Genomic DNA, 24,815 nt, shown 5'->3' with positions numbered 1-24,815 from the left:
GATTATGCATCATAGAACTCTACACTTGAAACCTATATGATCCTAATAACCAATGTCACCCCAATAAATGTAATAAAAATTAAAGGTTAAAAATACACACCAACTATGTAAATAAATAATATTTTAATTTTATGTTGATATTCAAAAAAAGAAAAAAAAATCAGTCCAGCACAGAAGCAATTTCTTTACTCTGATTTCTACTGCATCAGTAGAAAGCAATTTATTTTTATTTTATCACATTTCTTCTAAACAATACCTACATACAAAAAGACTATTAAAATAGCACTAGAGCTTTGTGTGGAATCCACAAAAGCTTAAAGCTGCACCGTCCAATATGGTAGTCACTAGTCACATGTGGTTAGTGAGTAGCTGAAATGTGGCTAGAGCAACTAAGGTAATACATTTCTTTTAATTAACTTAGATTTAATTTAAAAGCTCAAGAAGTGTAAAACCTTTCCCATTAAACCTAACTTCATCATTTTGCTAGGACTAAACTTTAATCCTTGCAATCCATAAGAAGTATTTGAGTAAGCATGGACTTTTTTTTCTTTTAAAAATGTGGCTAATAGCATATATGGCTCACAATATATTTCTATTGGAAAGCTCTGGCTTAAAAAGCTATTTTTTTGTATACAGTTGCACCCTATGTACCATTAACAGAATTTGTGGGGAAACATCTCTAGTACATAGAGTAGGTACAAGAGTTAGGAAAATATTCTGAATTTCAAAATCAGTTCTCCTCTTATAAGCCTAGTGCTATTGTATAGTTCCTCATTATTTGAATTACTTATATGTTTAAAATAAGTTTCCACCACAAGATAATTTTATTATGCTGGTTTTCAACTAGGTATGTCTTTTTCTTTTTTCTTTTCTTTGAATCCTCACCTGAAGATATGTTTTTATTGATTTTAAAGAAAGAGGAAGGGAGGGGGAGAGAGGGAGAGAGAGGGAGAGAGAGAGAGAGAGAGAGAGAGAGAGAGAGAGAGAGAGAGAGAGACATTGATGTGAAAGAAACATTCATCCAGTACTGGGGATCAAACCCTCAACCTAGGTATGTGCCCTGACCGGGAATTTGTGTAAGGGAGGAAGCTCCAACCAACTGAGCAACCGGGCTGGGGCTCCTTGGTGTTTCTTGAACAATTTTTGTTGTTGCTGCTAATCCTCATCTGAGAATATTTTCCCATTGATTTTTAGAGAGAGTAGAAAGGAAGAGGAGAGAGAGAGAAAGAGAGAGAGAGAGAGAGAGAGAGAGAGAGAGAGAAACCTGGGGATGGAGCCCACAACTGAGGTTTGTGCCCTTGACCAAAATCGAACCCGATGCTCTGTCCACTGAGCTAAACCCGCTAGGGCTCTTGAGCAATCCTTTATGAGATGTATCAACTCTTAGAATGAAGCAACAGTGCCTATAAGGCAAAAAGCTTTCTGAGAAATTCAAAATGGATTCTACTGAATTAGATTTCAAACCAAATTAAGAACATTAAAAAGACTCTAAAATACACAACTTTCTTTTCCTTCAAGCTATTTGAGTTGCAGCTGAAGATACCAGTGTACTCTTTCCTAAGTATAAATTTTGAGAAAGATAAATGCATAGATATGCTCAAGTCATTTCCATGCCCTCTTTGCTAGCTTGATAAGAATTAAATAAAATCTTCCAAACATAAGGGATATATCTCATAAAAGATCGCAGTAGAGTCTTTAAAAAAACCAAATGCCTCACAGAAAACAGAAAAAGTCAGTTTTCAGGGCAATGCTGGGGAGAAGTTGAAGCTGTTTATGGAGAGATAGTTACTTGAAGATCACAAGAGTGTGATGAAAATTAAAAAGTGCTTTTCTTGCCAATCAACCTAATGATTTCATAAAATAATATACATATCTTCATTATAATAAGTCATAACTATGAGCTGAGATCTTCCCATTTAAATTTATGCCTCTGTTTTTCCTTAGACAGGACAAGAGACAAAAACTGGAAAGTTTGGGTCATATGGATCATGGCAGCACTGCTATGTCTGGAATTTTCTTATAAATATCCTATTGCTTTGAGGCTCACAGGCCTGGCTGAAACAGCAGGGACAATCTCATTTGCACTTTTATAGTTGTAGAGGGATTTTCAAGAGTTAAAACAATTTTCCATAATATTCGGTATTAACTCAACGGAGCTGAAGTGTGATTATTACACCTTTTCATGCTTTTCTGCAGGCTGACAATTTGGAAGTAATTTTAAAAAAACAAACAAAATTATAAACAAATGCCAACAGGAGGGCATTCTTGGGTATTCAAAAGAATCTACTTTGCAACAAATTTTTACTGCCTGTTTGCAGCTTTATGCCTTTTTAAGATTATTTTTTTAAACACTATAAATGACTGTTTCTGCCCTTGTGAAAATCATTACTTCAAAGGAACATTCTGTGGCACTCTATAATGACTAAACAAATCTCAGAAAACAAAGTGGATACCACCCTTTCTTGTGTGGTTAATCAGCAAAAAACATTGTATCAGAATCTAATTTTACTTTATTAAAATAAATGCTCATTGTTTACCAGAGTCTGAGTAATTTATTTTGCTTAAACTAGAAAATTTACCAATTTCACTAAAATGTAAAACTTCCATCTAAGTCTATTAAAGTTAATTTTTCAATCCCTCTATAAAGTACATAGTAAACTCTACCAGACATAAGGATATTAAAAAAGTTGAGATACAAGGAAGTTTAAAAATCAGAGTCAATGAGAAGGGAATTCAAAGTAAATATACAGTACTATTAAAATAAATTTTATATACACACACAGAAAATAAATAAACGCCTGAAGGAGATAGAATATACAAGTCGAGTTGATGGACTGGAGAATAGATGGGGTTAAATGGAGGAAACTTATCTGAAGCAGTTAACTGGTGATGCCACGAGGGACAGTTCTGGGGCAGCGAACAGAAGGCTTTCATGGGTGGATGGGATGTGAAACCAGCACAGAAAAAAGCCTTGTTAGAGTTTTAAAAGGAGATATGTATATATCAGTAAGGCCAATAATATTTTCCTAAGAATTAACATGATTTTTTAAAGTTTAGGAGGAATGTTCTAGTAGTTTAGAAAAAATGTACATGTAGAGTCAAAAAATAGGCAAAAATGAGAGCAAATTATCAAGTAGTTGATTTGCATCTATTGAGGAAAGGGCATTGGCTTCCACTGAACTTGGCTTTGTGAAGGGAAAATTGTGCCAGACCAATTTAATTTCCTCTCATAGAATAGTGACAGGCAATGTCAACCAACAGGAAGCAATAGTAAATAAGGATGTTAAAATAGCCCAGGCATGAGAGAACCAAACTCTGGAATGCAAATTTGATAATGGGTTTGGCAATGTAGGGATGTACACAGGTACAGCTGTCATTCTTTCAAAAGTCCACTTTCTCTGTGGAAACATCATTTAAATGGGATAAGGTGGATAGCAAAGCCGTAGCAGACTTCTAACAAATGTGCATTTGCTGAATTAAAGCAGCACATCAGATGTATTTCTTAAATTCAGAAGACGTTCAATTTCTTTAAAATATCTAGGAATAAAGAATTCTGTAAATTCTAGGGCATGCTTATCCCTCACCCTTGGCCTTTTGTGCATTTATCTCACAACCATCTTTTAAAGTGCTGTGAGTGAAGGTATGGATTAATTTTGTAACAATGCAGTATATAGAACTGCAAGCAACCTAAGAATATGGTAAAAACAAGTCATCATGTTGCATAAAGAGAAAATACAATTTAGCACAGAGGAACATTAATATTCCAAACTGCAACCAGGTAAACTTCAAGGACCTCTAGCATTTGGGGTGGGTGGGGGGGAGAGAGAGTTTCAATCAGGCAAGATTTCATTGATTTTTCAAACCATTTAACTTCTTTAGGATCAGGTTCTGTGCTACAGTGGAAACAGAAAAGGCTCTGGAGCCAGACAAACCTGCGTTCAAATCCTGACTATGCCACTTACCCAAGGCACACACTTGGACAGCAAACTTAAACCTTTTGCTTCTTTACCTGAAAAAGTGATACCTACTTGGCCGTTTGCAGTGAGGATTAAGTAAAAACAATTTGTGTAAAATGCTTGGTATGTATATGTCTCGGTAAATATTGGCTTTCTTCCACCCCTTCTCAATCCTAACCTGTCCACCCTTCTCTCTCCCTTACTGCCCAGGCATCTCGGAAAGAAGGACATGAAAAGGCTAAGAATAAGCCCTGTCTTGTGAAACAGGACAAGGGACACAGCCTCACTTCCTTTTACTCTTAAACCTTTCTTAAAGGGTTCCTGACTCTACAAGGAGCCATTCACACTCAACTGGCATTCTCAAGGTGCTTCCCAGCTTTTCCACGTCAAATGTCCAATAAGCTGAGCGAAAGAGCCTCCATGTCAGTGATAATTTTTATGAAAATTCTTCATTATTTTATGTATTAGGTAAAATGCAATATGAGTATGATCACCAACAAATGGTAACCCTATTAATGTTTAAAAAACAGTCATCCCACAATGTCAGGTTTACAACTGCAACCTTGAAATAAGAAATCAGTCTCTTTGTTCTTATAGATTTGTCCAGCTTTCTCAAGTAAACAAAAATCAATTTCCTAGTAGGCACTATAACCTCTTGATAACAATTTAGCACCTATGCAAAAAGAGCCAAGGATTATAAAATCACTAAGAATGTACTATTTCTAGACTGAGCAGACATAAGTCTTTGAGGATTAATTTCATGCTGAGGGTTAAATTTCACTTTCACGATAGGCTAACCATTGCCTGGGGCTGCACAGATAATGAACCTGCCAAGGGATTAGCAAGGAAACACTTGTGTTATTATAAATCGGGTACACTTCCCTTTCTAACCAAGTTCATCCTACATGACATTAACAAATTACTCCTTCTTTCTGCCCACATTTCAATATAATGTGAGCCGGCAAGTGACCCTGAACCAATAGAGACACGAGATAAGATCTTCTCAGTGCCTGAATGGCTAGACCTCCTGCGGGAAACACAGGCATTTTATCTCCAGGGGGAGAGGGCCCCTGCCTCCACTGCTGAAACCTTTCTTTGGTCATAAAGCCTCTAAAAGGACACAATGCCAAGAGGTAGAAACGTCTTAATACAATCACTTTGCCAAAAAAAAGGCACTTTCCAGAAAACACAAATGATACAATTCATTTTTGACAAATTCACAAGGACCTAATATTTTCTAAATAAGAATTTAATGACTTAGCATTTGTTAAAATACATGTTCAGAGATATTTCTGTTTTATTTTTAGGTCAAAGTGTCCTTTTGTCAATAACCTTTCTTAAATAGCAGCTGTATTCATAGGGGTCAAATCTGTTGGCTTTTTATCAGTCTTCATTCTCAGAGGACCATCTTCTCTAGCTGGGGGTTAGAGTGCAGCCCCTCTCCCACATAGTTCCTCCCTCCTCTGAGTGGCATTCACCACCATTTTCTCCCATAAGTTGTGATCTCCAGCTATTTGTCTTGTTTCTACTACTTGAGTGAAGCTCCCTGAGGGCAGGGGCTCATCTCACCTTACATTTGCATCCCCTCTGGAGTCTGACCAAATATCTTCACAGAGTGGACACTGCTACTGTTGGCAAAATGAACCTAACCAGTCTCTACAGTTGACCATATCCTGATTCCATTGTACAATGAATGTTTAGAGCAAAGAAAATCCAATGGATGTGCAGAATATGTGTCTTCTGTCCTCTATGAAGTTATACTTTAGGCGAATTTAGTATAAGTTAGGAGTGCTTTTGTTAAGAAGCTTTTCTGACAAAGTGAGATCTGAAAATTCTAGAACTTGCTAATAATAAGCAGTCGGAGGAGAAAATGTGGAATGTTTAGGACAGGGGTCCTCAAACTTTTTAAACAGAGGGCCAGTTCACTGTCCCTCAGACCGTTGGAGGGCTGGACTATAGTTTAAAAAAAAAACTATGAACAAATTCCTATGCACACTGCACATATCTTATTTTGAAGTAAAAAAACAAAACGGGAACAAATACAATATTTGTATTTGCATGTGGTCCGCAGGCCATAGTTTGAGGACCTCTGGTTTAGGACATCCATTGGTATTTGCTACAACTCAACTTGGTTCAAACCACTATGGGAAAACACAACGTAGTTTTCTTATGATGTATTAGTGCAACTCTGTTCAAATGTTGTCTTGTAAACAGAAGATACTGTTTCTAAAAATTCACATTCTCATTTGCAAGTTTGAAGGCTTTAGAAGTAGGCCCATTGGGGTCTTGTTGCATTTCATGTATATTCCCAGACTAATAGAATATGTAGCTCTTAAACACAGAGGTGTTGGATGGTAAAATGGAAACATTTTGTAATGAAGGTGGAGGGATCTAAGCTTTGAGCTCTGGCTCTGCTACACTAAAGCACTACATTATTCCATATTTGAGAGGGCAGTTTCAGTAGACTGGGGGCGGTGGGCATTGGAATACCTGGGTATGGAAAAGAGGAGGTGGCAGAGAAAATGGATGTGGACAGTAAATATTCTTCATCAACAAGTTTGGAAATTAAGAAAAGGGGTGAAAGGATAATAAAAAGGAATTGCATGGCCAGGGTTGCTCAAATGGTTGAGCGTTTACCCATGAACCAAGCAGACACTGGTTCCATTCCTGGTCTCGGCACATGCCCAATTGTGGGCTCAATCCCAGATAGGGGGTGTGCAGGAGGCAACTGATCGATGTTTCTTTCCCTCTCCCTTCCTCTCTCTAAAACAGTGGTTCTCAACCTTCTAGCCCTTTAAATACAGTTCCTCATGTTGTGACCCAACCATAAAATTATTTTTGTTGCTACTTCATAACTGTAATGTTGCCACTGTTATGAATCGTAATGTAAATATCTGATATGCAGGATGGTGTTAGGCGATCCCTGTGAAAGGGTCGTTTGACCGCCAAAGGGGTCGCGACCCATAGGTTGAGAACCACTGCTCTAAAAAAAATCAATAAAAAATATTTTTACCAAAAAGAACAATGGCAAAGGTACGTGAGGACAGTGCCAGCCTTGTGCACATTGAGAAGAGGACAGCCTCTTCCGGAGGGCTATGGGGGTACTGGAGAGTCAGGTAAAGGGGTGGAAAAAGGGGGTGAGCCATGCCTGATGAGAAGGTGATGGGCTAGTGAGCAGTAGCTAGAGATGGAGCAAATTTAGGGAGACCGGGGGCTGACCGAGTGTTGGATCAGAGGGCATGAGGCAGCAGTGGATACCCTGGCTTTGCGGTCCCTTTGCTTTCTCAGCTCTGTGACCTACCTCCACATTATCTTTCCAAGATTCACCCACATAGCTAAAGCCTGACTGCATCACACTGGAAAACTTCCCAAGACCTTGATCTCAAACTTTAACTTGTCCTCCCAATTTTTCTGGTGACTGAGCTCTTCAGTCCTGTGACCCAGTGTCCATTACATCTCCACTGCTCACTCCCAGGGCAGCAAGGCCTGTGGCTGGGCTGCAGATCTCAATTAGCAGTCAGCACTGGGAACCAAGGTGTCACCCCAGAGTCAGTGGAAGAGATTACAGGTACAGGCGTGCCACAACTGTCCACATGGAAAGTGGACAGAAGTAAGTGGTTTTATGATTGTGGTCCCAAACCAAACTAGTATCACAAACACCAAGAGCAATCACAGAGGAAACAAAGATGGCCGGAGGTGAGCCAAGTGCTCACAGCTGTCAAGACCCTGACTCTGCTTTCTCCTCTGGGTGAGACTGTGGGTTTACTGACATGGAGTTCAGCTGGAAAACAGAAGATCCCAGACATCTGTAAAGATTTCTTACCTTATTCCTAAAGAATGAAATAAGTGCAAATTTTTAAAGTGCTATCGTGTGGCATAACAGTATCTTCTCAAACACAGGTACTGGCGGCTGTACCTGTTGGGGTCTTTGGGAAGCCACACGGGACAACACCTGCACCTCTTCTGGGTGGACACCTAGCATCTACTAAGATTGTGTAGCTTTTGCTAAAAAAATGAGGACTGTGATACAGACTTTACAAAGTATGACTGCAGGGTCTTCCTGCCAAGCTGTAGTCTACTCGAGGTACTGTGACTGGGGTGTAAGGAACAGGATGGGACATTATAAGCCTGACACCCTAGAAAGAGGGCCTTGCCTGGAGCAGAGTAAATGTCAGGGAGGCTGGAAGATGGGAAACAATTTCCATTACTTTGACTGGTACTCTAGGCTACAGTATCAGGGAAATATTGTTCAGCACATTAGTCAGCATTCCTGTTCATGGTAGCATGAAGCAGTGATGCTTATCTATAGAGTTGAGGGAGAAGTCATTCATTTGTTAGTAGTCACTAGCTGCCAGAAGAAACACACCTTTCCCTTTTAATAAGCACCTTAGTTGGTTAAGTACATTAAACCAGTACATCTATTCATCTCTAAGTGGACATTTCAAGTTGCTACAAGGTTAATGCTTTTTCAATATCTCACTTGCTGTGGAATGTGCACTCTCTAATCTGCCAAAATGCATTCAGTTGAATGAAGTTCTTTAATCCACGTAATTGCTATATAAAATATAGTTATGGTATTTTTACTTGATGTTTCCTTTAAAGGAGTCACAGACGTTTATCCAAGATCACTTATGGTAATTCTCCATTTTCCATATGAAGGTTATTAAACCATAATTAAAGTGCATTTACAGTCAACCGTGAGAGGCTCTCATCCAAATTATATTGACAAATTGTATTATAAGTCCCCGTGGTCTTAACACATTAACTCCTCTCTCAAACCAAATTGCAGAACAGAGAGCATTTGCATCTGTATGTACTAGGGGGGGATATAATAAACATTCAGTCAGTATCTGCTGAGAGGTGTATATTTTCCCCAAAGAACCCAGAACTGGAAATGCAAAGAGCTAGTTTGTTTAAATAATGACTGCATTTTGGCTGATAAATCATGTCCATAGCTTAAATGGAACTGGCAAAAGGGAACTAAATTTAACTTTCTTATAGCTCCATTTAGTAAAAGGCCACACTGTACATAACACTAAATGACATCCTTCAGTACTGATGAATTAATTTGACACATCCGAAGTGAATTCCCCTGTTTGTCCTTGGATCCAGTCAAACAATGACAAATACAACTGGGACAAACATTCCGATGCAAAGGAAATGGCCTTTGGAGATTCAGAAGATCAGTTCGCTTCTGGGAGATGGTCAGCAGTTGGTGAGAAATGGACTGTGATGTGAAGGGAAAGACACGACTGAAGCCCTGTCTCTCCCCGCATCAGCACACAGAGGTGACCTTCCAGAGAAAAACGAGCTTAAAGAGCTAACTCCATGAGAACATTATGTGACAGGTTTCATTGTCACGTGTCAGAGTAAAACTGAAGTCATGGTCAAGAATAAAAACACAAGTTTTACAAGAAAAATTATTATTCAGAAGTGACTGGGGAAAACCAACGAGAGTCAGTCCCTCTGTACGTAATTAAGGCCAAGAAACTTTTCTAATGGACAACAGAAGGAAGAGTTTATTTCAACCACAAATATATTTGTTTGTCTTTATCTTTTGAAATTCCGAAACAAAATAACTATGTTACTCCTATCTGCAATTATCTTTTATCTACCAAATATTTCAGTGTTTTCAACATCATTAAAAAATAAAGTTCTCCAAATGGGTAACCTGAGAAAATTGCTTACTAGCCTCACTAATGAGAATGGACAAATCAGCTTGTTTTGGACAGACTTGACTCATATAAAATTTCTGGAAATGCATTGTCTTTCAAATGGCCTGATAACATCGATTGCCTTAGACTAGGCTCTGAACAACCAAATATCTATCCAAAAGTTTCCTCACTTAATATTGAAAGACAGCATTACATAATACACCGGGTTTTCAAAGTCTTTCTAAATTTCAATGAGCTGTGAGTTCCAAAAATTGTATATGAATAATTTTTCATTAGATCTGATATCCAATGAGCCAGAAAGAAGGGGGAAAGAAGCAAGCAGGATAGCACAGAACAGTGACAGCTTTGACATTAGTTCTTTGGGTTTGAACGCTAGCTCCACCACCTAGCTGTGTAACCAAGGACAGCACCTGCTCTGATTCTAAAAATATTGAGGGATGAAGTGAAGTTATGTATGGCAATGAATTTGATATAAAGAAAACACCAATTAAATGCTCATTCTTTTCCCTTTAGGAACTTTGAGTAAATAAAATTATCTTTTCTCTTCTTATGAAGCCTGTGTTTCTTGAAGTATAAAGTATCAAGTCCTTAGTTTGTCTATTATATTTGGTACATAAGGATTTCTAAAATATCAGTTGTCTCTCTCATGAAGACATCTTTTTTAAAAAAAACTAGGGGGCACCTTTTATCTAGAAAATGCACATAGCTAAACACACAAAAGCATCACTCATGTGTCAATTAACTCAGCAATAATAACGTCAGGGCTTTCCCTTCTATAAAATTACGAATGACTTTTGTGATATCTTTTATACCCACTCTTCACAGTTTTTCCTCAAATGTACAAAGTCCTCCAGAATTCATAACTATCCACTTTGCCCAAAGGCTCTACTATTCTCCCAGGCCAGAAACCTCAGAATCATCCTGTATTTTTTCCTTTCCTTGCATTCCCTGATCATCAAATTTTATTTTGAATGTCTTTCAGATTTCAGTCCTTTCCTCTCCATTTCCACTGATCTCCTAATACAGGGTCTACATTAACTCATTTATGTTCCCATTTATTAATTCCAGCATCTTTGCATACTGCTACTTGTAAAAACAGTCTTCCTATAATACCACAATACCCTGCTCAAGAACCGACAATGGCTCCCTGTTGCCTAGTTCATCAGGATCAAACACTGTACCTACTCCACTTGTCATTTAAGTTTCTGCTCTTCTCCAAACCATTCCTCCCATCCACGTAAGTGAGGATAAGGCACTGGCCCAGACCATTCATTTTCTGTGTGTTTTATTTGTGCTGTTTCTTCCCCTTGGAAAATTCTCTTACCATATCTGTTATCTAAATCTTATGCATAGTCAGAAACCCTGACTGAAGACTTTAATTCTCTCTCTCTCTCTCTCTCTCTCTCTCTCTCTCTCTCTCCCTCCCTCCCTCCCTTCTCTAAGTTTCAATTAAATTAGCATCAAATTTTCTTCTAATTTTCCACATATTTGGCCTCCTTAAATAAATTGTAAGTTGCTGAGGGAGATGTCTCCTAGTTTTCACACATTCCCCCTCAGCCTATAGTCTTTACTCAAGTATCTGATGTATGAACAGATGCTGCAGCACCAGATTGCTAGCTGCCTAGCCAGGGCTCTTTCTCCTCTTCTGCGTAATAAATTGCCTGTCTTTATTTGGGGCAACATAGTTCTCAGCCTTCCATGCAACTTGGTGAGGTGCTGGCAGAAATTATTAGGCGAGGCTCCCAAGGAGATTCCTCTGAGGGTGGCTGGCTCAGCTGGCTAGCATATTCTTTTCGCCTGGATGCTGGACCCACAGGTGAAGTCCTGGCAGCCATTTTGCACTATGAAGTGACTTTGCAGGACAGAAGCCACAGATGAAGAATAGAGAACTCATAAGACAGATGGAACCTGGGTCTCAGATGAAATTGCAGGATTACATTCCTGATTTATTTCGAAAGGAGGGCTCCCTAATCTTTACACAATTACCTAATTTATATTGGTGCCAATTAAAGGACAAAGAACCTTGGGTGTAAAGTGGCATAAAGTGAGGAGGAAATCACAATATTTGGTATAAGCAGGAAAAGAATAAAGTAGGAAAGGTTTAAAAACATGTTGTGTCAAGAGGTGCACCCTCCTGGCACTCCTATCACAGTGCAATAGAAGCAGAAACCTGAGCAGGGGAGGCAGGAAGAGTGGAACCGGGGACAGGTGCACCACGATCTATTATTCTCAGGGGGCTGGCCCTGAATAAGAGGAAAGAAATTGCTGGGGGACATGTTTGGCACCATATGGACTGGGGCCTGGCTAATACCATACAGAAATCCTTGGTTAAAAAATGTGTATGTCAAGTAAGAATAGTCACTCTAGGTGTCAATTCAACCTGAGAATCCTAAGCAGGGAGGACATGACATGGTCAAAACTCTGTGGCTGACCTGAGGAAGCCAAAGCTGTCAGAACTTACTGTTCACACCACGAGCAGGAACGCACATTGAGACAAACAGTGTGCTAGTCACTTTGCTTCTGTAATTGTATTTTAATTATTAAAGTAGTTTTCTGAGATAACTATTATAAATATCATTGGTAAAACTCACCTACAGTCATCAGTTTTTAACATTTTGCCACACATTTTTTCTTTCCTTCTCTTTCACTCCATGTTGTGTGTGTGTGTGTGTGTGTGTGTGTGTGTGTGTGTGTGAAATGAATATTCTGCTGACTCACTTGATATTAAGTTGAAGACATCATGACACCTCACACCTAAATACTTCAGCATGTATGTCCTGAGAAAAAGGACATTCTCCAACACAACCTCATGCCATCATTTCGTTCAGGACACTCAGCACTGGCACAGCAATAGTATCTAATATTCAGCCCATGTTCAAACTGCCCCAAATGTCCCAACAACGTCCTTTGTGATGTTTGCTCAGTGTACTCAGTCGCACAGATGACATTGAACTGTCACGTCCCTTTAGTATCCCGTGGTGTCAGGAAGCTCCCTGACCTTTTATTTGGTCTTTCAAAACATTGACCTTTTTGAAGAATACAGACCAGTTGTTTGTAGAATGTCCCACAATTTGAATGTAACTGATTGTTTCCTTACAAATTTTCAGGCTAAACATAAACATTTTTGATAAAAATACTACAGAGGTGGTCCTGGCCAGTAGCTCAGTTGGTAGGAGCGTTCGTTGACCATACACCAAAAGGTGGTGGGTTCAATTCCCGGTCAAGGCACATACCCAAGTTGTGGGTTAGGTTAGCTCCCTGGTTGGGGCAAGTGTGGGAGGCAACCGGAACAACAAATCAATATGTCTCTCTCACATTGATGTTTCTCTCTCTCTGTCTCTCTCTAAAATTCAATAAACATTAAAAAATGCTACAGAGGTGATGTTGTGTCCTTTCCATGTGAGGAGGCACACTATGCCACTCTGTCCCATTATAGGTGGGCCAAGCTACAGGTTTCAGTGCTCTACAGTACTAACGAGGTCAACTATTTCAAACACATCCAACATATTAGCCTGTGAACCAAGCATTAGTCAGGCTAGTCACAATTACTCAGCATTCATTTTCTTGTCACACCTTAAGAACACACCTTTCCCCCTTCAGGTATAGAAATAAAAGTTTTTATTATTTATGACAAGTTTGATGTCAAGGAGAACTGCTCCTACTCCAGATAATATGCGGGCATGGCACCACCCCCTGCTTCCTTCCGCGTGCCCCTTCTAGGAGTGGGTGCAGGGGGTCCCAGCACTGCCAGCAGCACACGAGGGGAGAACCCAGCACAGATCACATACAACGGAGTCACCCAGAGAAGCGTGAGGAAGAGATGAAGCCAAATCTGAAATATGACCCCTGACTGCTCAGTCATTTCCATTGTATTTTGCCTAATGAGGCAGGAGTCAAGTGCTGGCCTGATCAGAGTCAGATGGAAGCCTTAGCGAAGCGGGACCCCCACTGCCCTCCTGTCCCGACACCCTTTGTTACCTCCAAGTGAGCTGAGACCAGGCTGTGAACCATGTAAATAGAAGGCTTCCAGGTTAATGAAAAGCTTCAGCACCATTGGAAAATCTGGACAGAGGGTCACGCCGTCTCCTAATCCAAAGCAACTTCATGCAGCTCAGTAATAAAGTTTAATGAATGCTGGTCATTTTGAATCATGAGCCTGAGAGCCTAGCCAAGGGCTAATAGTTTCCTTACAGAACCTCTCCTTTAGCTGGGACACAGCAAGTATTCGAAAGCTGCACGGGAAGCCAGAGTCGGACATGAAATGTAATATTCCATACGCCCCAACCCAAGGGGAAGTTTTTGAAAAGGGCAGTAAACATTTCTCACAAGCTGATGTTTTTATTAGGTGATGGCATGGCTTGTGCGGCATTTCATTAATTAGCTGCAAAAGGAACTTTCTTTCAACGCCATGTCAGACTTGACCTATTGTAATCGTGTAAACACAGTACAAAGCCAGCCTGCAAAGTCGCTTCTCCATCTTTCTCAGAGCACATGCACACAAGGCAAGCTAGCACGTTAACTCAAACCGACCCTGGGATCATTCACTTCTCCCAGAGAGCCAAGCATGGATTTGTTTTATATTTTTAAATCTGACTGTCCTAATTGCTTAGAGTAGCAACACTGAAATGGATAAATTTATGAAAAAAGTAGACATCATTTTCAGAGTACATGAAAAAACCATACAGAAAAATATAAAGATCAAATACAGCTCCCACATGGAGGAATCAAACCTTAAATCCTTGAAATTCCTGTAAAAATGTAGTAGAAATTGTACTCCAGTTAACTAGTATATAAACTTAGATAGGCCATAAGTAAAATCATATTCTAAAAATGTTCTTCTTACACACAGGAGAAATCTAAAATGTGCCAAGCCATGTATGAGGCACTGGGATTTTCAGGAATGCAGAGAACATTTCCACATTTAAAAGTGCCTCAAGTTCAACTATTTCAAATAAAACTTTTGTAGAAGAATATGATCCAATTGATGGCCAGATCAACCCTCTTAACAGATCTGCCTCAAACTCCTCTTTAAACAAATAGGACCTGCCATGGGCTTCCACCTATTCTTGTAAAACAATTAGGTAGGATTTTAGACATTCTCTTGACAAGTCTGGGCAAGTCTGGGAATTCAATGTAAATATGGATTTGAAGATTTATGGGGTGGAATATTGTGATCGCACACCGGCGCTTCTCCAGCTTTCCAGAGATCATAATTCCTGCCTCTGTTTATTATTCAGTTTATGGTTGGAACATAACAGATGATTCATTTTTAATGTGATAAATGTTTGGGGGTTTGTTTGAGGGAAATAAAAGTTTATAGTTCAGCACTGGACATGGATAGTAAACTGGAGTGTAAGGCAATATATTTCTAAAACATGGTGATTAGGATATTTATTTGCTTCTTTATACCCAGAGCTCCAGTGAAGAGTGACTGATAGTGTTTACTTTTAAACCCCAAAGCACACTACTCTGCTTTGCAACTTAGTGAACTTTCTAGAAGAATTTCAATTTTCTCAAAAAATTCAAACTACTACTTTTTAGTTGTAAAAGGAGTTTATGATTTCTTATATGCAGACAACACATACTAAACTACATAAAAGATCAGAACACACTCCTTTTTTCTTTTTATTGATTTCAAAGAGGGAGAGAGAGATAGAAACATCAATGATGAGAAAGAATCATTGACCAGCTGCCTCCTGCAGGCCCTCAACTGGGGACAAAGCCCACAACCTTGGCATGTGCCCCTGACCAGAATTGAACCTGGGACCCTTCATTCCACAGTCCAATGCTCTATCCACTGAACATTTTATTCTTTCAAACAAAGTTATGCTTGATGGTATTCTTTTAATCACTGTCAAAACTAAAAGGAATTTTCATTAGGGACTTTTAAATTTTCGAATCAAAGTTCCTGGAAATGTTTTTTGAATAAATGCGTTTCATATTTAATAAATAAATAAATAAATAAATAAATAAATAAATAATCAGAGAGCAAGATGTGATCAAAACAAATTATCCCAGATCTATAAGTAATTATAGTCCATGAAATAAATAATACTTGGAAACACATAGTAATCTCCATTATTTGGATTATCTACAGTAAGCCAGACTTTTATTTAATGAATGTATCCATCTATCACCCATACATTCAATATCAGACACAGTTCTAGTACTAGTGATACCAGAGAGAACAAGGTGAATTCTGTGGCCCCAGTGAGTTTTCACTTTAAGGAGGGAGATGAATGATAAACAAATAGGCAAATACATATATAGGTCCTAGTCCCTTTCCACAGTTCCCAAATCCAAATACTCAAAACATCCAAAAACCACGATTTCCCCGTAAGTTTGTGGCAAACTCAGTTGGTGGAAAACCTTACCTGAAAAAGAAGTGACCTATCTGTAGTTTGTATTCCAGTCAGTGTGGATGTATATATGTTTAGGGTCAGAATTACTGTGTTTGAGTATGGAGTGGCACCCCAGACCCTACTGCAGTGTTTGTAACATGCATGATAAGTAAATACACTACATTTCTGAATTCTGAAACATATCTGTCCCCAAGAGTTTTTAAAAACAGCTTCATTGAGGTATAATTGATATACAGAGAACTGCACATTTTTAGTATATGAAATTTGATGAGTTTAAAGATAGATAAACATTCATGATACTATCAGCACAAAGTAATAGACATATCCAACTCCAATGCCTCATAGAGTTTCTGTGTCTCCCCTTGTTTTTATTTTTTGTGATAAGAAAACTTAATGTGAGATCAATCCTCTTAACAAATTTTGAAATGCACACTGCCGTATTGTTAACTATAGGCACCATGTTGTACAGCAGGTCTCTAGACTTATTCATATAGCATAACTGAATTTTAAACCCTTTAAACAACAATTACCAATTTCTCCCACCCCAACCCCTGCCAAACACCAGTTTACTCTCTGCTTCTGTGAGTTTGACTATTTTGGAAACCTCATATAAATGGAATCACACAGTATGTGTCCTTCTGTGACTGACCTATTTCACTCAGCATAATATCCTTCAGGTTCATCCATGTTGTTGCAAAAGGCAAGATTTCCTTCTTCTCTAATCCTGAATAAGACTCATTTTCTTTATCTATTCATCTGTTGGTAGACATTTCAGTTATTTCTACATCTTGGCTTTTGTGAACAATGCTATACTAAAAACCTACAATGAAAATGAGAGTGCCGATATCTTTTTGAGATCCTGATTTCATTTCCTTTGGATATATCACCAGAGATGGGATTGCTGGGTCATATGGTAGTTCTATTTGTAAATTTTCGAGTAGCTTCCATACTGTTTTCCATAGCAGCTGCCCCATTTTACATTCTCACTGTGTCCAAGAGTTTTGGTTAAGGAACTTAGATTATGTATACCATAACATCCAGAAATGAATGCATACATGCAGAGATGAATGGATAAACATATGTTCAGAAATATTTTTTCAGGTGAATCTGATAATTTCAGCCATCAGTAGATTTTGACATTTTGCAATGTCTAGAACCTAAAGCCAGGTCACTGGGTAGTAACTGACCCAAACGTTCATTAGTTCACTTATTGGTACCTACTTTGTCTATTGAGGAGACTAAAATGAGTACAGCCTAGTCCCCATCTTTGTAAAATACAATCTAGTAGAGGAAATAGATATGGAAACAGAAGAATGTCACACAAATGTGATAAATGCTGAATCACCTATTCTACTCGGGAGAACTGGGCGGAGGAGGTGACATTTGAGGAGCGATGAAAGATGAGTAGGTGTTTTCCAGACAGAGAAGGTAGGAGAGGGCCCTCCAGGAGGAGGATTTTTATGTTTAAAGGTGCACAGAATCTGAGAAGGGCATGGCATGTTTGAGGAAAAGGTGAGAAGGTCACTGTGGCGGTAGCAGAGTGTGCATGGGTTGGACAGCGATGGGGTGGAAAAGACTGCAGCCAGGAGAAGGTCTGTCTGTGGCTTTGCAAAGGAGCTTAGATTTTTTAAAATAGGATCTTTTCAGGCATTGGGTGAGTGAAACACTCAGCTTTATATTTTGTTTCATTCTTTTGTTTGTTTGTTTTAGGAAGCTACATTGGAAGCAGAACAATGGGTAGGTTTGAATAGGGACCAAGAGTGGAAGGCAGGCCTTAGGGAAGAGGTGTTAAAGGTAAAACTGGGGAAAGGGCAGTGCAAGCAGGAGGGTAGGCTTGAGAGACATTCCTAATGAATGTGCCATGAGAAAGAGAGGAGTCAGGGTGTCTAAGTTGGAAGACTGGGTGGAAGAAACCAACTAGAGAAAAACACTATAAACGAAGACAACCATAAGGTATTGCTAAATATGACCCATCAACCCGAGATGTCCTTTTAAGTTATCCCGCACCTCAAAAGGTCATCAATATTCTGTTTTACACAACTGTGGACCCTATTCATAAAGCACAAAAGGATTAGAAATTTTTTTCTTGTACCTAGGGACTTTCCAGTGGGACAAGCAAAAGAATTAGACATTAAGTATATTCTCCATACTGTCAAGGCCCAGATTCATTTCCAGTGTCAATAAATCATCATAATTAACAACCTTTCAACTGAATGGATCCCAAAGCACTTTCCAAATTATGCAACTCTGGAGGTGAATTGCCTCAGCTGTCCAACAGCTGTCAGCAGCATTCTGCCACAGGGACAGAACAGGAGGGAGGATGCAGAATCTCTGCGGACCTCCTCGCAGCATTTAGGTCTGTGGAATGCAATTCCCCAAACCAAACTTGGCCCAGAGCAGGGTCTCATCTACTCTCAGTAGAAATGCAGCAAAGCCATTCTTATCCTTGAATGGTCAACAGATTTCTCTTGCTTATAAAGTATTTCTGTCCATGGAAGCACAGTCCTTTGCCTAAGAAAATCAGTTATATATATTCAAATTATATTTCTTATTTTGGTAATGGCTTCCTTCATAAGTTGATCAGGGCATGGTGAGGTTAGGTAGAACCTCATTTCTTTTTCACATATTACGAGATCAATAAACAATTATGAAATTGAATTCAATCAGGTTATCTGGAATCCCGTGTGATGTGTGTGTGTGTGTGTGTGTGTGTGTGTGTGTGTGTGTTTTGTTTTTGTCTAAGTTTGGGATTTTTGAAGGACCATTTTTATAACCTGATCAAATTCTAACTTTTTATTTCTCTTCCTGTTAGTTCAGGCCCAGCTAGTCACACTAAACCCCCTAAAATATTCTCTTAATTCTATGCTTTTCCAACTAAGGAAAGCAGGGGATTTGCAAAGTCCTAAAATCAATATTGTGAATATTCTTGGGGCTCCTAATTTATTGTAATATTTGAAATAAATACAAAAGTTGATATGCTACGAAGTGTAATATAACATTAAAATAAATTTTAAAGATAAAATATGGGAATTTAAGTTTGTGTGGACCATTCAGGTACATCTCTAGGTAGTTCTCCTCTTTTCCTCCATGTCCCCATATGCCCATCTGCATTTGTACCCCTTTCATTTGATATGGAGAGGACGTTAGGGACTAATTTTATGAGACACTGCCATAAGAAGTACTTTTATTCTTAAACCATGGTCCTTTTGGACAGCAGAGGAATGAATTACGCATTTTTTTTTGTTTTGTTTGATTCAACAAATCTGATGTTAAGGAAATAACAGTGATGGACAGGGCGTATACATGTTTTATAATAAGCAAAAGCTATCAATCACTGCTAGTCTGAGAATAAGTCAAAACAATCCAACTCCAGTTGAAATAAATTATTTTAACATTACTATTCTAAAGGGAGAAGTAAAAACGTGGTGGTTCTTTTATATCAGTTTAATAAAATGAATGTTTATGGATTGCCTATCTGTACAAATCAGTCAGCTAATAACTCTAACAAATACAAAGTAAAATAAGAAAGAAATAGCGTTTCCACAGCTTTGGGCTATGCTAATATTTGGGACAGTCCAGCTACATCTCAAGTGGACCCAGAGCTTATTTCCTGGGAAGCTCATGCCAGACTATAGTGGACTCATCAGGATCTGTTATCTTGCTGAGCTAATTTCTCAGAATCAAGGATTTATACTTTTTAAAAAGTTGCACTAATGTTACTTACTTCCAATTACTTGTTAATTCACTGCTTAATGAATTACTTTGTTTATATTTATCCATTAGTTCCCATCTTTATTGCTCTCCAGCAATGTGCCAGTCTTTGGATCAAGTGAAGGACATGCATCCCCTGTTGCCACAGAACATCCCCTGTCATGTAGTTATAGGTGAATGAACCTGCAATAGGCAATTCTTTATATATGAAGCTCTGTGATAAGAGAAAGTTAAGGGCACACAGTAGCAGATGGATATGTGACCCTAACACATGAGGGGAAGACCTTCCAGAAGAAGTGATGTGTAAGCAAAGATCCACAGGAGGAGGAGTTAGCCAGGGAATGAGGGAAGGACTGAGGTGGAGGGAAAAGACTGTTCCATGTGGAGGAACCAGTATGAGCAAAGAGAGACAGAGCAAGGAAGAAAGTGGTGCTGGGAACACAGAGTGCAGGAAGGGAGTGTGCAGGGGGAGGGGAGGAGAGAACATGCAAAAGCCAGAGGAGACAGCCCTGTGAGCAGAGCTGAGGAACGTGGACTTTGTCCTGAGGGTAAAGGGGATCTGTGCCCCAAAGATGGGGGAGGAGCCTGAACTTCACCTAAACAGATGTAATCCTGACTCCCTGGCTCAGAGAGCAAACAGATATTCATGCGTGCTTCCAATCACACCAGTCCATATTTGCAGACAAGTAATGATGGCTATCAATGACTGACACTCCCCCAGCAACTGCATGGCATTTCACATATATGGCATCTAATACAACTACTGCAGTAGGTGGATACCATGACCTGTAGTTTGCAGATTAGAAAACCTGGGATCAGTTAAGTAACTGGTCAATTCACATGGCTAGTAAGTCATCAAGTCAGGACTCAAACCCAAAATTCTTGCTCTAACACTAAGGTTCTTTCCACACCTTAGCTTACCAGCTACACAAAGCAGCAGCAGAAGATGAAAGAAAGGTTTTGCTAACGGTCTCTCTTAAGAAAAAGCTTTATGATTACAGAAAGCTACTTAATCAGAACTCAGATTTGTCTACCTTTTCTCTCAAAAATAATGTTCACCAGGGTACCTTGTTACCACACTGGAAAAGTGAATGATAGTTTATTGCTTTGTTGTAACATATGACTTTCTCCACATCACCTAGCATCTCCTAGCCATAGCAAGGGCACAAAAGCCTTCAAAAACCTCTGAATAGATTTCAGCACCATTCCGCCAAAAGGGAGAGCAGGGATTCAGCATCTACTTAGGAAGCAAAGTTTTTGTCTTGATTATGCTCAATGGGACTTTTGCATTCACTACTAAAAATTCAGACTTAATGCAAAATACAGGGTACACAGAGGGACTGAGGCAAGGGACAGAGAATCCTTTTTCCCCCCACTGATTCTTTCCCAATGGAAATGCTGGAAATGGTGAAGATTGAGACATCTTGCAGTCTTCTTTAAGTAAGAGATACAATGTAAGATTTTAAAGTACAGTTTTGAAAATTGCTTGGTACCCTTACTTAAAGGAAAAAATTCTAATTATGAATAAGCTAACAGATGCTGGAGTCATTAATTGTTTATTAAACTTACTCTTTACTATGCACAAAATAAAGTATGTAAGATAACCTGGAAGCCATATGTGTCACATGATTTGTTAGGGCCCAATCACACCTAATTTCAGTGGCTGAAGAAAAGGAGGCAAGCAATTAAGGGAGAGTTTGGTCAGCTTCTGTTCAACCCAGGACGGAAACCTGCCCAGCTGGAGACAATTCTGAGCAAATTGATCAGAATTCCTTTACCTAACTAGGGCCTGGCTAACAAGTTGATACCCATGAGTTTCTATAATCAAGCTGGGAGAATTTAAGAACCCAGAAAGGCAAGTCACCTTGGAATAGTCCATAGCTCTAAACCAAGTCATATTAAGGACCAGGGACACCGGTTAGTTTGGGCAAAGGCAGACTATTTTTTATGAATAATATAATTTGCTTGGTAACAAAATGCTCAATCATGTGTCAGGAGAATTAATCAGTTGCATGTGGCTAATTAAAAAATAAACTGATAAACTAGACCAAAAAATGAGGACTAGACAAGTTATGAAAATTATTACTCTTAATGGCATAATATTTGGGCATTCAAAATATTGTGTCTCCTATAAAAAAGAGGGACTTACATTTAATGTGTGTCCTCCAAATGAGCAGCTAAGAGTCTTCTCGAAGTTGTTAATCCCCAGAACCCCACGAAGGGTTGCTTTATATATACTGATGTTTGCTTGCTCGCTTGCTTGCCAACATGATGACCACATCCCCAAACAAAGTCTTTTCCTGAGACAGATCAGCTACTTTAAGGAGATTTCCCTAATTCCTAAATAATGAACATGGTACTCTGGAAGGATCCCAAGCATATTAAACATTTGGAAGAGTTAGTGAAAACACTCTTACACAGTTTTTAATGATATGATAGATCTACCTCCCCCCACATTTAGGATTATTTTTGCAGTTGCAGACTTTAACTCAAAGCCAAAAGTATTGGCAACACACTCACTGCTATCCAAACGAGCATGCTATGTAGCCTTTCCTCTAATCCAGTGGTTCTCAACCTTGGCTGCACATTAGAATCACCTGGGAATCTTTTTAAAATCCTGATTTCTGGGCCTCATTCTCCAAAAATTCTGTTTCTTTGTTATGGGGTGGGGCCACAACATTAGTAACAAAGAAACAAAATTTCCAGAGGATGAGGCCCAGAAATCAGGATTTTAAAAAGATTCCCAGGTGATTCTAATGTGCAGCCAAGGTTGAGAACCACTGCTCTAGTCCATGGAGCAGGAAGGACCTTTCAAGCAAAAGGACCTACACACAGAAAAACAGCAGCGATGATGGTAAGGTGCACTCTGCTTCCACCAGCCAACAAAAGTGAACCTGGAGAGTTTGCTTTAGCATGGAAACACTCTTCCTCGACTCTACATCTTTTCTTAACTAATACCATTGCTATTTAGGAAAAAAGAAAACCACACCAAACTAACAATTAGACACACCTGCTTAAAGTGCCCTGTGCTCTGTTCACACCTCATGGTGTATCTTAAAGTGACAGCATATTAAAATGTCAATGCAACTCCTGTGCATTATTTGGCTATAACAGCTGAAAGTACAATTAGAGTTCCTAGCATTATGTAACTGAACTTGGCTCATTTAGAGTGCCCCAAATTCATATATTACATGCAATATGTCATTTTCACAAGATATAAAAACTTAGAGAAATGAAAGGGTCCCTTCACATAAACTCATAAATTCCTATTGGCTCTCTTGTCTGTGTGTTAAGAGCATATAGTATTCTTTGGGAGTCTACCATCATGTGTTAATCATAATGTATAAAAATTTTGATAAGAAAATCATCACGCTAATATTTCCAAGAGAAACACACAGCTAACAATATTCAGTTTGAAATATATATATTTAAAAACCATACAGGAAACACTCCTAAAATTTTACATGGAAACCAAATATGTTGAATTTAAAAATAATGAACATTATAAACATGAAATGGGATCAAATTGCTTCCATGCAATGAAAAAGGAAAATTGTAAATCTGTTAGAACATACATCCCTGCTAATAAATTGTGACATTCATATTGTGAAAATCAGGAGCGCTGTAAAGTACTTAACTGTAAGATTGTCTCAGTAGCCAAAATAAAACAGACTATTGCAAAGGAATTTGGCACTAAAACCAAAACAATTATTCAAGAGGAAATAGTATGATGAAATCGTTCGTTTGAAAATGGTAATGATAAGATATGAATCACATATTCCAGATAAATGTTTTGGCAGGGCTCTGCTTTTATTAAAATCTCCCAAGGACAACCCTAAAATTGCAAAACCTGAGAAGCTGTCTGAGTGAGTGCTGTACTCAAGTAAAGCATTTCACAGCAGATCATCGGAACAGAACAGAACGCTAGGCTATTTCAATTTATCAACCTCTTAAAAACACTTAGCCCTCTCTGAAGTACAGTATGACTAGGACACTCTGTTTTTTTTTTATATCTGAGCATTCATTTCTAACCTCTAGAAACCATTTCCTAATTTGCTAAGCAGCAGCAGGGTCAGCCTGATTCCCTCAGCCCCTAGGACTCCTGCTCCCAGCCCAGGTCACCACATCCAGTTCCTGTGCCAGGCCTGGCCACTATCTCACGCCTAAGCAGCCCCTGCTCTGCCCATGCGGACATGCAAATGTGTGCTTACTCGACTAAATAATCGTTTACAGGGAAACACACTTTGAGGGCTGAAGTTGCTCCAGCTTGGCTGCTCCTGGTTCTGCTGGACCAGTGACAAATGCCACAGCTTTTTAATGGTTGGATCCTGGGGACTTTTATCAGCTAACACCCTATTTTTCAGAGGTCTGAGGTGTCCTCCGAGACCCTCCAACAAACACTGCTGCATTATGCATCTCCTGCTTTTGTTCCACTTGGATTAGAGAGCACAGTTCATATATTGACTATTTCCCCCAATTTTATACAAAAGTAGGTAGAGTGAAAATCTCTTATACTCTAGAAACCAGAAGTATATGTATAAAGTGTTCATTTCAACTCAGGTTTGATAACTGGTAGATTGATGTGACCTGTGCTAATTTAAAGCAATATTTAAAGTTGAGATATATCATCCTTTTAATTTACTCATTCCTTCAGTTAGCACTTATATAATATCTATTCGGTACCACATACAGTGTTAGATGCTAGGAACAAATATAAATGTGACATGGTCTCATATTCTCACCGAGGGCTCTATAAAAATCTAATAACATTATGGTGTGAAACATATACATTATATACATTATAGACATACACACATACACAAATTTATACAGAGTCAGAGGAAAGAATGGTTAATTCAGCCTGTAGATATAGAAGAGGATTCATGGAGGTAGTTGTATTTGAGTCGTATCTTGAAGGATGAGAGCATTTCCCCAAGGAGAAGCTGGATGAGAGTAATCATTGCAAATCAGTATTCCATGGCCTAGGAGTTTGTTTTGAGTATATGCTGTTTAACACAGAAATTAAATTAAAGAAGAAGGCTTAAAACAATATAGCTGTCTCATCTGTACCTACCTCACCATTGGCAGGTCAAGTACCAACCCAGAAAGGT

At 38.9% G+C, this 24,815-nt stretch overlaps 1 protein-coding gene across 1 annotated transcript in view; it reads right to left on the bottom strand.

The window, feature by feature from the left end:
- The window catches only part of SLC25A21 (solute carrier family 25 member 21), a 512,936-nt gene that overhangs the window by 148,191 nt on the left and 339,930 nt on the right, over positions 1–24,815 (bottom strand). The window lies entirely within an intron of this gene.

This window comes from Myotis lucifugus, unplaced genomic scaffold (assembly GCF_000147115.1).
Source record: "Myotis lucifugus unplaced genomic scaffold, Myoluc2.0 scaffold_22, whole genome shotgun sequence".
Classification (NCBI taxonomy): domain Eukaryota; kingdom Metazoa; phylum Chordata; class Mammalia; order Chiroptera; family Vespertilionidae; genus Myotis; species Myotis lucifugus.
The sequence above is the reverse complement of the archived record's forward strand: the minus strand, read 5'-3'. Positions and strand labels throughout refer to the sequence as shown.